The sequence below is a fragment of the Chiloscyllium plagiosum genome, unplaced genomic scaffold (genome assembly GCF_037043375.1).
Source record: "Chiloscyllium plagiosum isolate Xiang-an unplaced genomic scaffold, Cpla_swu_hap1 HiC_scaffold_21, whole genome shotgun sequence".
In the NCBI taxonomy this organism is placed as follows: domain Eukaryota; kingdom Metazoa; phylum Chordata; class Chondrichthyes; order Orectolobiformes; family Hemiscylliidae; genus Chiloscyllium; species Chiloscyllium plagiosum.
The window spans coordinates 58,330,924-58,343,227 of record NW_028270159.1 but is presented as its reverse complement, the minus strand read 5'-3'; the positions used below and the strand labels follow the sequence as shown (position 1 = coordinate 58,343,227).

General features: G+C 45.3%; 8 non-coding genes across 8 annotated transcripts; all 8 read right to left on the bottom strand.

Annotated features, from left to right (window-relative positions):
• Positions 1 to 1,807: 1,807 nt before the first annotated feature.
• On the bottom strand, positions 1,808 to 1,903 carry trnai-uau (transfer RNA isoleucine (anticodon UAU)). The gene is made up of 2 exons: positions 1,866 to 1,903; positions 1,808 to 1,843 (listed from the first exon to the last, which is right to left on the bottom strand). It is a non-coding gene; the product is annotated as a tRNA-Ile (tRNA).
• Positions 1,904 to 3,169: 1,266 nt separating this feature from the next.
• On the bottom strand, positions 3,170 to 3,265 carry trnar-ucu (transfer RNA arginine (anticodon UCU)). Its single transcript has 2 exons — positions 3,228 to 3,265; positions 3,170 to 3,205 (listed from the first exon to the last, which is right to left on the bottom strand). It is a non-coding gene; the product is annotated as a tRNA-Arg (tRNA).
• Positions 3,266 to 4,543: 1,278 nt separating this feature from the next.
• trnai-uau (transfer RNA isoleucine (anticodon UAU)) lies at positions 4,544 to 4,639 on the bottom strand. Its single transcript has 2 exons — positions 4,602 to 4,639; positions 4,544 to 4,579 (listed from the first exon to the last, which is right to left on the bottom strand). It is a non-coding gene; the product is annotated as a tRNA-Ile (tRNA).
• Positions 4,640 to 5,917: 1,278 nt separating this feature from the next.
• trnai-uau (transfer RNA isoleucine (anticodon UAU)) lies at positions 5,918 to 6,013 on the bottom strand. Its single transcript has 2 exons — positions 5,976 to 6,013; positions 5,918 to 5,953 (listed from the first exon to the last, which is right to left on the bottom strand). It is a non-coding gene; the product is annotated as a tRNA-Ile (tRNA).
• A 1,278-nt stretch (positions 6,014 to 7,291) lies between these two features.
• Positions 7,292 to 7,387, bottom strand: trnai-uau (transfer RNA isoleucine (anticodon UAU)). The gene is made up of 2 exons: positions 7,350 to 7,387; positions 7,292 to 7,327 (listed from the first exon to the last, which is right to left on the bottom strand). It is a non-coding gene; the product is annotated as a tRNA-Ile (tRNA).
• Positions 7,388 to 8,665: 1,278 nt separating this feature from the next.
• On the bottom strand, positions 8,666 to 8,761 carry trnai-uau (transfer RNA isoleucine (anticodon UAU)). Its single transcript has 2 exons — positions 8,724 to 8,761; positions 8,666 to 8,701 (listed from the first exon to the last, which is right to left on the bottom strand). It is a non-coding gene; the product is annotated as a tRNA-Ile (tRNA).
• Positions 8,762 to 10,039: 1,278 nt separating this feature from the next.
• trnai-uau (transfer RNA isoleucine (anticodon UAU)) lies at positions 10,040 to 10,135 on the bottom strand. The gene is made up of 2 exons: positions 10,098 to 10,135; positions 10,040 to 10,075 (listed from the first exon to the last, which is right to left on the bottom strand). It is a non-coding gene; the product is annotated as a tRNA-Ile (tRNA).
• Positions 10,136 to 11,413: 1,278 nt separating this feature from the next.
• On the bottom strand, positions 11,414 to 11,509 carry trnai-uau (transfer RNA isoleucine (anticodon UAU)). The gene is made up of 2 exons: positions 11,472 to 11,509; positions 11,414 to 11,449 (listed from the first exon to the last, which is right to left on the bottom strand). It is a non-coding gene; the product is annotated as a tRNA-Ile (tRNA).
• Positions 11,510 to 12,304: the final 795 nt, after the last annotated feature.

Here is a 12,304-nt window from a genome sequence, read left to right as displayed (position 1 = left end):
AGCACTAACCTGGTCTGGAACGCTCTTTGCACTGGCCTGGTCTGGGACTCACCCCGCACTTGTCTGGTCTGGAACACACTCCCACACTGGCCTGGTCTGGGACTCACACCTGCATGGGCTGGTCTGGGACACATTCCCACATAGGCCTGGTCTGGGACACAATCCCGGACAGGCCTGGTCTGGGACACACTACCGCACTAGCCTGGTCTCGGATGCACTCCCGCACTGGCCTGGGTGGGACACACTCCCACACTGTCCTGGAGTTTGATTCACTCCTGCACTGTTCTTCTCTGGGACTCACTCCCGCACTAGCCTGGCCCGGGATTAACTCCAGCATTGCCCTGTTCAGGTACACACACCCGCACAGGCCTGGTCTGGGACTCACACCCACACTGGCCTGGTCTGGGACACACTCCCACACTGGCTTGGTCTGTGATTCACTCCTGCACTGGCATGGACTGGGACTCACTCCCGCACTGGCTTGTTATGGGACTCACTCCTGCAATGGCCTAGTCTGGGACACACCCCTGCACTGGCCTGCTCTGGGACTCACCCCCGCACTGGCCTGGTCTGGGACTCACTCGGGAACTGGCCTGTTCTGGGACTCACTCCTGCACTGGCCTAGTCAGGGACTCACTCCTGCACTGGCCTGGACTGGGACTCACTTATGCACTTGTCTGGTCTGGAACACACTCCCACACTGGCCTGGTCTGCGACACATTCCCTAATCGGTCTGGTCTGGAACTCATTCCTACACTGGCCTGGTCTGGGACACACCCCTACACTGGCCTGGTCAGGAACTCACTTCCGCACTGGCCTGATCTGGGACTCACTCCTGCACTGTCCTGGTCTGGGAATCTCTCCCGCACTGGCCTGGTCAGGGACTCACTCCTGCAGTGGCTTGGTCTGGGACAATCTCCCGCACTGGGCCGGTCTCGGACTCACTGCCCCACTGACCTTGTCTAGGACACATGCCCGCACTGGCGTGGTCTGGGACACACTTCCACACTGGCCTGGTCTGGGATACACTCCTGCACTGGCCTGTTCTGGGACTCTCTCCCACACTGGCCTGGATTGGGATACACTCCCACACTGGCCTTGGTCTGGGACACACTCCCACACTGGACTGGTCTGGGACTCACTCCCGCACTGGCCTGATCTGGAGCACACTGCCGTAATGGACTGGTCGGGGACTCACTTCCACACTGGCCTGGTCTGGGAGTAACTCCCGCACTGGCCTGGTCTGTGACTCACTCCCGCACTGGCCTGGTCTGCGACTCACTCCTGCATCTGGCCTGGTCTGGGAATCTCTCCCGCACTGGCCTGGTCAGGGTCTCACTCCTGCAGTGGCTTGGTCTGGGACAATCTCCCGCACTGGCCCGGTCTGGGACTCACTGCCCCACTGACCTTGTCTAGTACACATGCCCGCACTGGCCTGGTCTGGGACTCAACCCCGCACTGGCCTGGTCTGGGACTCACTCCCGCATTTGTCTGGTCTGGAACACACTCCCGCACTGGCCTGGACTGAGGCACACTCCCACACTGGCCTCTTCAGGGACACATTCAGGGACCTGTGTGAGTTTGTAGCCAGTTGAATAAAGAAATACCAACTAAACATGGCTTGCCGGCAATTTAAATCAAGCAGGCCGCTGATTCGAAGCATTTTTGAGCTGAACAAGATCACCTGCTCATGTGCTTCCCCAGATTTCAAATATTTCCAGGATACGTTGATTGATTGCCGAGACATTTGTCAAAGCAGAGAAACTGGAAATTTCCAATAGACGCTTTGGCCATGAGCAGACAAAACTGCTCCAGGTGAGGCTCGAACTCACAACCTCGGCATTGCGCACGCCGAGACACTGACATATAAGTACCGCGCGCTGACCGATTGCGCCACTGGAGCTGCATAAAGACACAGCTCACAATATCACGTGTTATACCTCCGCGGTTGACAAATTGAATGTGATGTAATATTTTCCGGTTGTATTCACATGTGGTTCCTCACTTATTTGAGGAATTTGCTTCATTACGCAATGCTAAACTGGATTGATATTGGAAAATGTATTTTCAATATTTTCTTCGATTGTTCTCTGAGCCATTGAGGTCTTTAGTCAGGAGAAACCTTATAATCTCATTCTCTGTTAGCCTCAATTACTGATCTTATCTTCGGCACCAAGTTCCAGAAGTTGATCTTGCTCTGAGTTTTGGCATCATACACAAATAGAAACATACCCTTCGGTCCAATCCGTCCATGCCGAGCAGATATCCTAATCTAACCTCGTCTGTATGCCAGCATTTGTCCTATATCCCTCTCAAACCTTCCGACATGAATGTGTTCAGAAAAGATTTACAAGGAGGTTGCCAGGTTAAAAAGACTTGAGCTAAAGTCCGAGGGTGAACAGTCTTGGGCTGTTTTCCCTCGATCATCGGAGGCCGAGTGGTGACCTTCAAACAACGTGTCTACGTGTGCCTCAAACCTCAAAGAATTATGTGCCTGCAACCCTCGGTTCCTCAGGAGGGAATTTAACAGTGAGAGAAAGCCACTTGCGGTGGTTGGGGAACAATTTCGAATTTCTTTGACTTCACGTGTGAAGAAGATTATTGAACACTTCAGATTGAGTATGAAAAAAGCTGAGAGTTTTGAAAAGTTAGACCCCCGTGAGTCTGAAGTGAACCATCTCCCGGAGACGCACTTCCTACTTTACCCTGGTGCCTTAAAGGTTTGATCACACTCAGATGATGCTAGGTCCATTTGGAACACTCTGATCTCCGCCCAAGAAACCCACAAACAAGGTTCTGTATTTTTGCATTTTGATCCTCTTCTTCTCAGCAGTTCTTTATTTGAATCAGACAAATGTTCCAAGCAAAGCCGAATATAACATTCATACGGTTCAATGAGATAAATCTAATTCCTTTTTGATTACTACATCGACCTGTGTGAGTTTGTAGCCAGTTGAATAAAGAAATACCAACTAAACATGGCTTGCCGGCAATTTAAATCAAGCAGGCCGCTGATTCGAAGCATTTTTGAGCTGAACAAGATCACCTGCTCATGTGCTTCCACAGATTTCAAATATTTCCAGGATACGTTGATTGATTGCCGAGACATTTGTCAAAGCAGAGAAACTGGAAATTTCCAATAGACGCTTTGGCCATGAGCAGACAAAACTGCTCCAGGTGAGGCTCGAACTCACAACCTCGGCATTGCGCACGCCGAGACACTGACATAGAAGTACCGCGCGCTTACCGATTGCGCCACTGGAGCTGCATAAAGACACGGCTCCCAATATCACGTGTTATACCTCCGCGGTTGACAAATTGAATGTGATGTAATATTTTCCGGTTGTATTCACATGTGGTTCCTCACTTATTTGAGGAATTTGCTTCATTACGCAATGCTAAACTGGATTGATATTGGAAAATGTATTTTCAATATTTTCTTCGATTGTTCTCTGAGCCATTGAGGTCTTTAGTCAGGAGAAACCTTATAATCTCATTCTCTGTTAGCCTCAATTACTGATCTTATCTTCGGCACCAAGTTCCAGAAGTTGATCTTGCTCTGAGTTTTGGCATCATACACAAATAGAAACATACCCTTCGGTCCAATCCGTCCATGCCGAGCAGATATCCTAATCTAACCTCGTCTGTATGCCAGCATTTGTCCTATATCCCTCTCAAACCTTCCGACATGAATGTGTTCAGAAAAGATTTACAAGGAGGTTGCCAGGTTAAAAAGACTTGAGCTAAAGTCCGAGGGTGAACAGTCTTGGGCTGTTTTCCCTCGATCATCGGAGGCTGAGTGGTGACCTTCAAACAACGTGTCTACGTGTGCCTCAAACCTCAAAGAATTATGTGCCTGCAACCCTCGGTTCCTCAGGAGGGAATTTAACAGTGAGAGAAAGCCACTTGCGGTGGTTGGGGAACAATTTCGAATTTCTTTGACTTCACGTGTGAAGAAGATTATTGAACACTTCAGATTGAGTATGAAAAAAGCTGAGAGTTTTGAAAAGTTAGACCCCCGTGAGTCTGAAGTGAACCATCTCCCGGAGACGCACTTCCTACTTTACCCTGGTGCCTTAAAGGTTTGATCACACTCAGATGATGCTAGGTCCATTTGGAACACTCTGATCTCCGCCCAAGAAACCCACAAACAAGGTTCTGTATTTTTGCATTTTGATCCTCTTCTTCTCAGCAGTTCTTTATTTGAATCAGACAAATGTTCCAAGCAAAGCCGAATATAACATTCATACGGTTCAATGAGATAAATCTAATTCCTTTTTGATTACTACATCGACCTGTGTGAGTTTGTAGCCAGTTGAATAAAGAAATACCAACTAAACATGGCTTGCCGGCAATTTAAATCAAGCAGGCCGCTGATTCGAAGCATTTTTGAGCTGAACAAGATCACCTGCTCATGTGCTTCCCCAGACATCTGTTCAGATTTCAAATATTTCCAGGATACGTTGATTGATTGCCGAGACATTTGTCAAAGCAGAGAAACTGGAAATTTCCAATAGACGCTTTGGCCATGAGCAGACAAAACTGCTCCAGGTGAGGCTCGAACTCACAACCTCGGCATTGCGCACGCCGAGACACTGACATATAAGTACCGCGCGCTGACCGATTGCGCCACTGGAGCTGCATAAAGACACGGCTCCCAATATCACGTGTTATACCTTCGCGGTTGACAAATTGAATGTGATGTAATATTTTCCGGTTGTATTCACATGTGGTTCCTCACTTATTTGAGGAATTTGCTTCATTACGCAATGCTAAACTGGATTGATATTGGAAAATGTATTTTCAATATTTTCTTCGATTGTTCTCTGAGCCATTGAGGTCTTTAGTCAGGAGAAACCTTATAATCTCATTCTCTGTTAGCCTCAATTACTGATCTTATCTTCGGCACCAAGTTCCAGAAGTTGATCTTGCTCTGAGTTTTGGCATCATACACAAATAGAAACATACCCTTCGGTCCAATCCGTCCATGCCGAGCAGATATCCTAATCTAACCTCGTCTGTATGCCAGCATTTGTCCTATATCCCTCTCAAACCTTCCGACATGAATGTGTTCAGAAAAGATTTACAAGGAGGTTGCCAGGTTAAAAAGACTTGAGCTAAAGTCCGAGGGTGAACAGTCTTGGGCTGTTTTCCCTCGATCATCGGAGGCTGAGTGGTGACCTTCAAACAACGTGTCTACGTGTGCCTCAAACCTCAAAGAATTATGTGCCTGCAACCCTCGGTTCCTCAGGAGGGAATTTAACAGTGAGAGAAAACCACTTGCGGTGGTTGGGGAACAATTTCGAATTTCTTTGACTTCACGTGTGAAGAAGATTATTGAACACTTCAGATTGAGTATGAAAAAAGCTGAGAGTTTTGAAAAGTTAGACCCCCGTGAGTCTGAAGTGAACCATCTCCCGGAGACGCACTTCCTACTTTACCCTGGTGCCTTAAAGGTTTGATCACACTCAGATGATGCTAGGTCCATTTGGAACACTCTGATCTCCGCCCAAGAAACCCACAAACAAGGTTCTGTATTTTTGCATTTTGATCCTCTTCTTCTCAGCAGTTCTTTATTTGAATCAGACAAATGTTCCAAGCAAAGCCGAATATAACATTCATACGGTTCAATGAGATAAATCTAATTCCTTTTTGATTACTACATCGACCTGTGTGAGTTTGTAGCCAGTTGAATAAAGAAATACCAACTAAACATGGCTTGCCGGCAATTTAAATCAAGCAGGCCGCTGATTCGAAGCATTTTTGAGCTGAACAAGATCACCTGCTCATGTGCTTCCCCAGATATCTGTTCAGATTTCAAATATTTCCAGGATACGTTGATTGATTGCCGAGACATTTGTCAAAGCAGAGAAACTGGAAATTTCCAATAGACGCTTTGGCCATGAGCAGACAAAACTGCTCCAGGTGAGGCTCGAACTCACAACCTCGGCATTGCGCACGCCGAGACACTGACATATAAGTACCGCGCGCTGACCGATTGCGCCACTGGAGCTGCATAAAGACACGGCTCCCAATATCACGTGTTATACCTCCGCGGTTGACAAATTGAATGTGATGTAATATTTTCCGGTTGTATTCACATGTGGTTCCTCACTTATTTGAGGAATTTGCTTCATTACGCAATGCTAAACTGGATTGACATTGGAAAATGCATTTTCAATATTTTCTTCGATTGTTCTCTGAGCCATTGAGGTCTTTAGTCAGGAGAAACCTTATAATCTCATTCTCTGTTAGCCTCAATTACTGATCTTATCTTCGGCACCAAGTTCCAGAAGTTGATCTTGCTCTGAGTTTTGGCATCATACACAAATAGAAACATACCCTTCGGTCCAATCCGTCCATGCCGAGCAGATATCCTAATCTAACCTCGTCTGTATGCCAGCATTTGTCCTATATCCCTCTCAAACCTTCCGACATGAATGTGTTCAGAAAAGATTTACAAGGAGGTTGCCAGGTTAAAAAGACTTGAGCTAAAGTCCGAGGGTGAACAGTCTTGGGCTGTTTTCCCTCGATCATCGGAGGCTGAGTGGTGACCTTCAAACAACGTGTCTACGTGTGCCTCAAACCTCAAAGAATTATGTGCCTGCAACCCTCGGTTCCTCAGGAGGGAATTGAACAGTGAGAGAAAGCCACTTGCGGTGGTTGGGGAACAATTTCGAATTTCTTTGACTTCACGTGTGAAGAAGATTATTGAACACTTCAGATTGAGTATGAAAAAAGCTGAGAGTTTTGAAAAGTTAGACCCCCGTGAGTCTGAAGTGAACCATCTCCCGGAGACGCACTTCCTACTTTACCCTGGTGCCTTAAAGGTTTGATCACACTCAGATGATGCTAGGTCCATTTGGAACACTCTGATCTCCGCCCAAGAAACCCACAAACAAGGTTCTGTATTTTTGCATTTTGATCCTCTTCTTCTCAGCAGTTCTTTATTTGAATCAGACAAATGTTCCAAGCAAAGCCGAATATAACATTCATACGGTTCAATGAGATAAATCTAATTCCTTTTTGATTACTACATCGACCTGTGTGAGTTTGTAGCCAGTTGAATAAAGAAATACCAACTAAACATGGCTTGCCGGCAATTTAAATCAAGCAGGCCGCTGATTCGAAGCATTTTTGAGCTGAACAAGATCACCTGCTCATGTGCTTCCCCAGATATCTGTTCAGATTTCAAATATTTCCAGGATACGTTGATTGATTGCCGAGACATTTGTCAAAGCAGAGAAACTGGAAATTTCCAATAGACGCTTTGGCCATGAGCAGACAAAACTGCTCCAGGTGAGGCTCGAACTCACAACCTCGGCATTGCGCACGCCGAGACACTGACATATAAGTACCGCGCGCTGACCGATTGCGCCACTGGAGCTGCATAAAGACACAGCTCCCAATATCACGTGTTATACCTCCGCGGTTGACAAATTGAATGTGATGTAATATTTTCCGGTTGTATTCACATGTGGTTCCTCACTTATTTGAGGAATTTGCTTCATTACGCAATGCTAAACTGGATTGATATTGGAAAATGTATTTTCAATATTTTCTTCGATTGTTCTCTGAGCCATTGAGGTCTTTAGTCAGGAGAAACCTTATAATCTCATTCTCTGTTAGCCTCAATTACTGATCTTATCTTCGGCACCAAGTTCCAGAAGTTGATCTTGCTCTGAGTTTTGGCATCATACACAAATAGAAACATACCCTTCGGTCCAATCCGTCCATGCCGAGCAGATATCCTAATCTAACCTCGTCTGTATGCCAGCATTTGTCCTATATCCCTCTCAAACCTTCCGACATGAATGTGTTCAGAAAAGATTTACAAGGAGGTTGCCAGGTTAAAAAGACTTGAGCTAAAGTCCGAGGGTGAACAGTCTTGGGCTGTTTTCCCTCGATCATCGGAGGCTGAGTGGTGACCTTCAAACAACGTGTCTACGTGTGCCTCAAACCTCAAAGAATTATGTGCCTGCAACCCTCGGTTCCTCAGGAGGGAATTTAACAGTGAGAGAAAGCCACTTGCGGTGGTTGGGGAACAATTTCGAATTTCTTTGACTTCACGTGTGAAGAAGATTATTGAACACTTCAGATTGAGTATGAAAAAAGCTGAGAGTTTTGAAAAGTTAGACCCCCGTGAGTCTGAAGTGAACCATCTCCCGGAGACGCACTTCCTACTTTACCCTGGTGCCTTAAAGGTTTGATCACACTCAGATGATGCTAGGTCCATTTGGAACACTCTGATCTCCGCCCAAGAAACCCACAAACAAGGTTCTGTATTTTTGCATTTTGATCCTCTTCTTCTCAGCAGTTCTTTATTTGAATCAGACAAATGTTCCAAGCAAAGCCGAATATAACATTCATACGGTTCAATGAGATAAATCTAATTCCTTTTTGATTACTACATCGACCTGTGTGAGTTTGTAGCCAGTTGAATAAAGAAATATCAACTAAACATGGCTTGCCGGCAATTTAAATCAAGCAGGCCGCTGATTCGAAGCATTTTTGAGCTGAACAAGATCACCTGCTCATGTGCTTCCCCAGATATCTGTTCAGATTTCAAATATTTCCAGGATACGTTGATTGATTGCCGAGACATTTGTCAAAGCAGAGAAACTGGAAATTTCCAATAGACGCTTTGGCCATGAGCAGACAAAACTGCTCCAGGTGAGGCTCGAACTCACAACCTCGGCATTGCGCACGCCGAGACACTGACATATAAGTACCGCGCGCTGACCGATTGCGCCACTGGAGCTGCATAAAGACACAGCTCCCAATATCACGTGTTATACCTCCGCGGTTGACAAATTGAATGTGATGTAATATTTTCCGGTTGTATTCACATGTGGTTCCTCACTTATTTGAGGAATTTGCTTCATTACGCAATGCTAAACTGGATTGATATTGGAAAATGTATTTTCAATATTTTCTTCGATTGTTCTCTGAGCCATTGAGGTCTTTAGTCAGGAGAAACCTTATAATCTCATTCTCTGTTAGCCTCAATTACTGATCTTATCTTCGGCACCAAGTTCCAGAAGTTGATCTTGCTCTGAGTTTTGGCATCATACACAAATAGAAACATACCCTTCGGTCCAATCCGTCCATGCCGAGCAGATATCCTAATCTAACCTCGTCTGTATGCCAGCATTTGTCCTATATCCCTCTCAAACCTTCCGACATGAATGTGTTCAGAAAAGATTTACAAGGAGGTTGCCAGGTTAAAAAGACTTGAGCTAAAGTCCGAGGGTGAACAGTCTTGGGCTGTTTTCCCTCGATCATCGGAGGCTGAGTGGTGACCTTCAAACAACGTGTCTACGTGTGCCTCAAACCTCAAAGAATTATGTGCCTGCAACCCTCGGTTCCTCAGGAGGGAATTTAACAGTGAGAGAAAGCCACTTGCGGTGGTTGGGGAACAATTTCGAATTTCTTTGACTTCACGTGTGAAGAAGATTATTGAACACTTCAGATTGAGTATGAAAAAAGCTGAGAGTTTTGAAAAGTTAGACCCCCGTGAGTCTGAAGTGAACCATCTCCCGGAGACGCACTTCCTACTTTACCCTGGTGCCTTAAAGGTTTGATCACACTCAGATGATGCTAGGTCCATTTGGAACACTCTGATCTCCGCCCAAGAAACCCACAAACAAGGTTCTGTATTTTTGCATTTTGATCCTCTTCTTCTCAGCAGTTCTTTATTTGAATCAGACAAATGTTCCAAGCAAAGCCGAATATAACATTCATACGGTTCAATGAGATAAATCTAATTCCTTTTTGATTACTACATCGACCTGTGTGAGTTTGTAGCCAGTTGAATAAAGAAATACCAACTAAACATGGCTTGCCGGCAATTTAAATCAAGCAGGCCCCTGATTCGAAGCATTTTTGAGCTGAACAAGATCACCTGCTCATGTGCTTCCCCAGATATCTGTTCAGATTTCAAATATTTCCAGGATACGTTGATTGATTGCCGAGACATTTGTCAAAGCAGAGAAACTGGAAATTTCCAATAGACGCTTTGGCCATGAGCAGACAAAACTGCTCCAGGTGAGGCTCGAACTCACAACCTCGGCATTGCGCACGCCGAGACACTGACATATAAGTACCGCGCGCTGACCGATTGCGCCACTGGAGCTGCATAAAGACACGGCTCCCAATATCACGTGTTATACCTCCGCGGTTGACAAATTGAATGTGATGTAATATTTTCCGGTTGTATTCACATGTGGTTCCTCACTTATTTGAGGAATTTGCTTCATTACGCAATGCTAAACTGGATTGATATTGGAAAATGTATTTTCAATATTTTCTTCGATTGTTCTCTGAGCCATTGAGGTCTTTAGTCAGGAGAAACCTTATAATCTCATTCTCTGTTAGCCTCAATTACTGATCTTATCTTCGGCACCAAGTTCCAGAAGTTGATCTTGCTCTGAGTTTTGGCATCATACACAAATAGAAACATACCCTTCGGTCCAATCCGTCCATGCCGAGCAGATATCCTAATCTAACCTCGTCTGTATGCCAGCATTTGTCCTATATCCCTCTCAAACCTTCCGACATGAATGTGTTCAGAAAAGATTTACAAGGAGGTTGCCAGGTTAAAAAGACTTGAGCTAAAGTCCGAGGGTGAACAGTCTTGGGCTGTTTTCCCTCGATCATCGGAGGCTGAGTGGTGACCTTCAAACAACGTGTCTACGTGTGCCTCAAACCTCAAAGAATTATGTGCCTGCAACCCTCGGTTCCTCAGGAGGGAATTGAACAGTGAGAGAAAGCCACTTGCGGTGGTTGGGGAACAATTTCGAATTTCTTTGACTTCACGTGTGAAGAAGATTATTGAACACTTCAGATTGAGTATGAAAAAAGCTGAGAGTTTTGAAAAGTTAGACCCCCGTGAGTCTGAAGTGAACCATCTCCCGGAGACGCACTTCCTACTTTACCCTGGTGCCTTAAAGGTTTGATCACACTCAGATGATGCTAGGTCCATTTGGAACACTCTGATCTCCGCCCAAGAAACCCACAAACAAGGTTCTGTATTTTTGCATTTTGATCCTCTTCTTCTCAGCAGTTCTTTATTTGAATCAGACAAATGTTCCAAGCAAAGCCGAATATAACATTCATACGGTTCAATGAGATAAATCTAATTCCTTTTTGATTACTACATCGACCTGTGTGAGTTTGTAGCCAGTTGAATAAAGAAATACCAACTAAACATGGCTTGCCGGCAATTTAAATCAAGCAGGCCGCTGATTCGAAGCATTTTTGAGCTGAACAAGATCACCTGCTCATGTGCTTCCCCAGATATCTGTTCAGATTTCAAATATTTCCAGGATACGTTGATTGATTGCCGAGACATTTGTCAAAGCAGAGAAACTGGAAATTTCCAATAGACGCTTTGGCCATGAGCAGACAAAACTGCTCCAGGTGAGGCTCGAACTCACAACCTCGGCATTGCGCACGCCGAGACACTGACATATAAGTACCGCGCGCTGACCGATTGCGCCACTGGAGCTGCATAAAGACACGGCTCCCAATATCACGTGTTATACCTCCGCGGTTGACAAATTGAATGTGATGTAATATTTTCCGGTTGTATTCACATGTGGTTCCTCACTTATTTGAGGAATTTGCTTCATTACGCAATGCTAAACTGGATTGATATTGGAAAATGTATTTTCAATATTTTCTTCGATTGTTCTCTGAGCCATTGAGGTCTTTAGTCAGGAGAAACCTTATAATCTCATTCTCTGTTAGCCTCAATTACTGATCTTATCTTCGGCACCAAGTTCCAGAAGTTGATCTTGCTCTGAGTTTTGGCATCATACACAAATAGAAACATACCCTTCGGTCCAATCCGTCCATGCCGAGCAGATATCCTAATCTAACCTCGTCTGTATGCCAGCATTTGTCCTATATCCCTCTCAAACCTTCCGACATGAATGTTTACAAGGAGGTTGCCAGGTTAAAAAGACTTGAGCTAAAGTCCGAGGGTGAACAGTCTTGGGCTGTTTTCCCTCGATCATCGGAGGCTGAGTGGTGACCTTCAAACAACGTGTCTACGTGTGCCTCAAACCTCAAAGAATTATGTGCCTGCAACCCTCGGTTCCTCAGGAGGGAATTTAACAGTGAGAGAAAGCCACTTGCGGTGGTTGGGGAACAATTTCGAATTTCTTTGACTTCACGTGTGAAGAAGATTATTGAACACTTCAGATTGAGTATGAAAAAAGCTGAGAGTTTTGAAAAGTTAGACCCCCGTGAGTCTGAAGTGAACCATCTCCCGGAGACGCACTTCCTACTTTACCCTGGT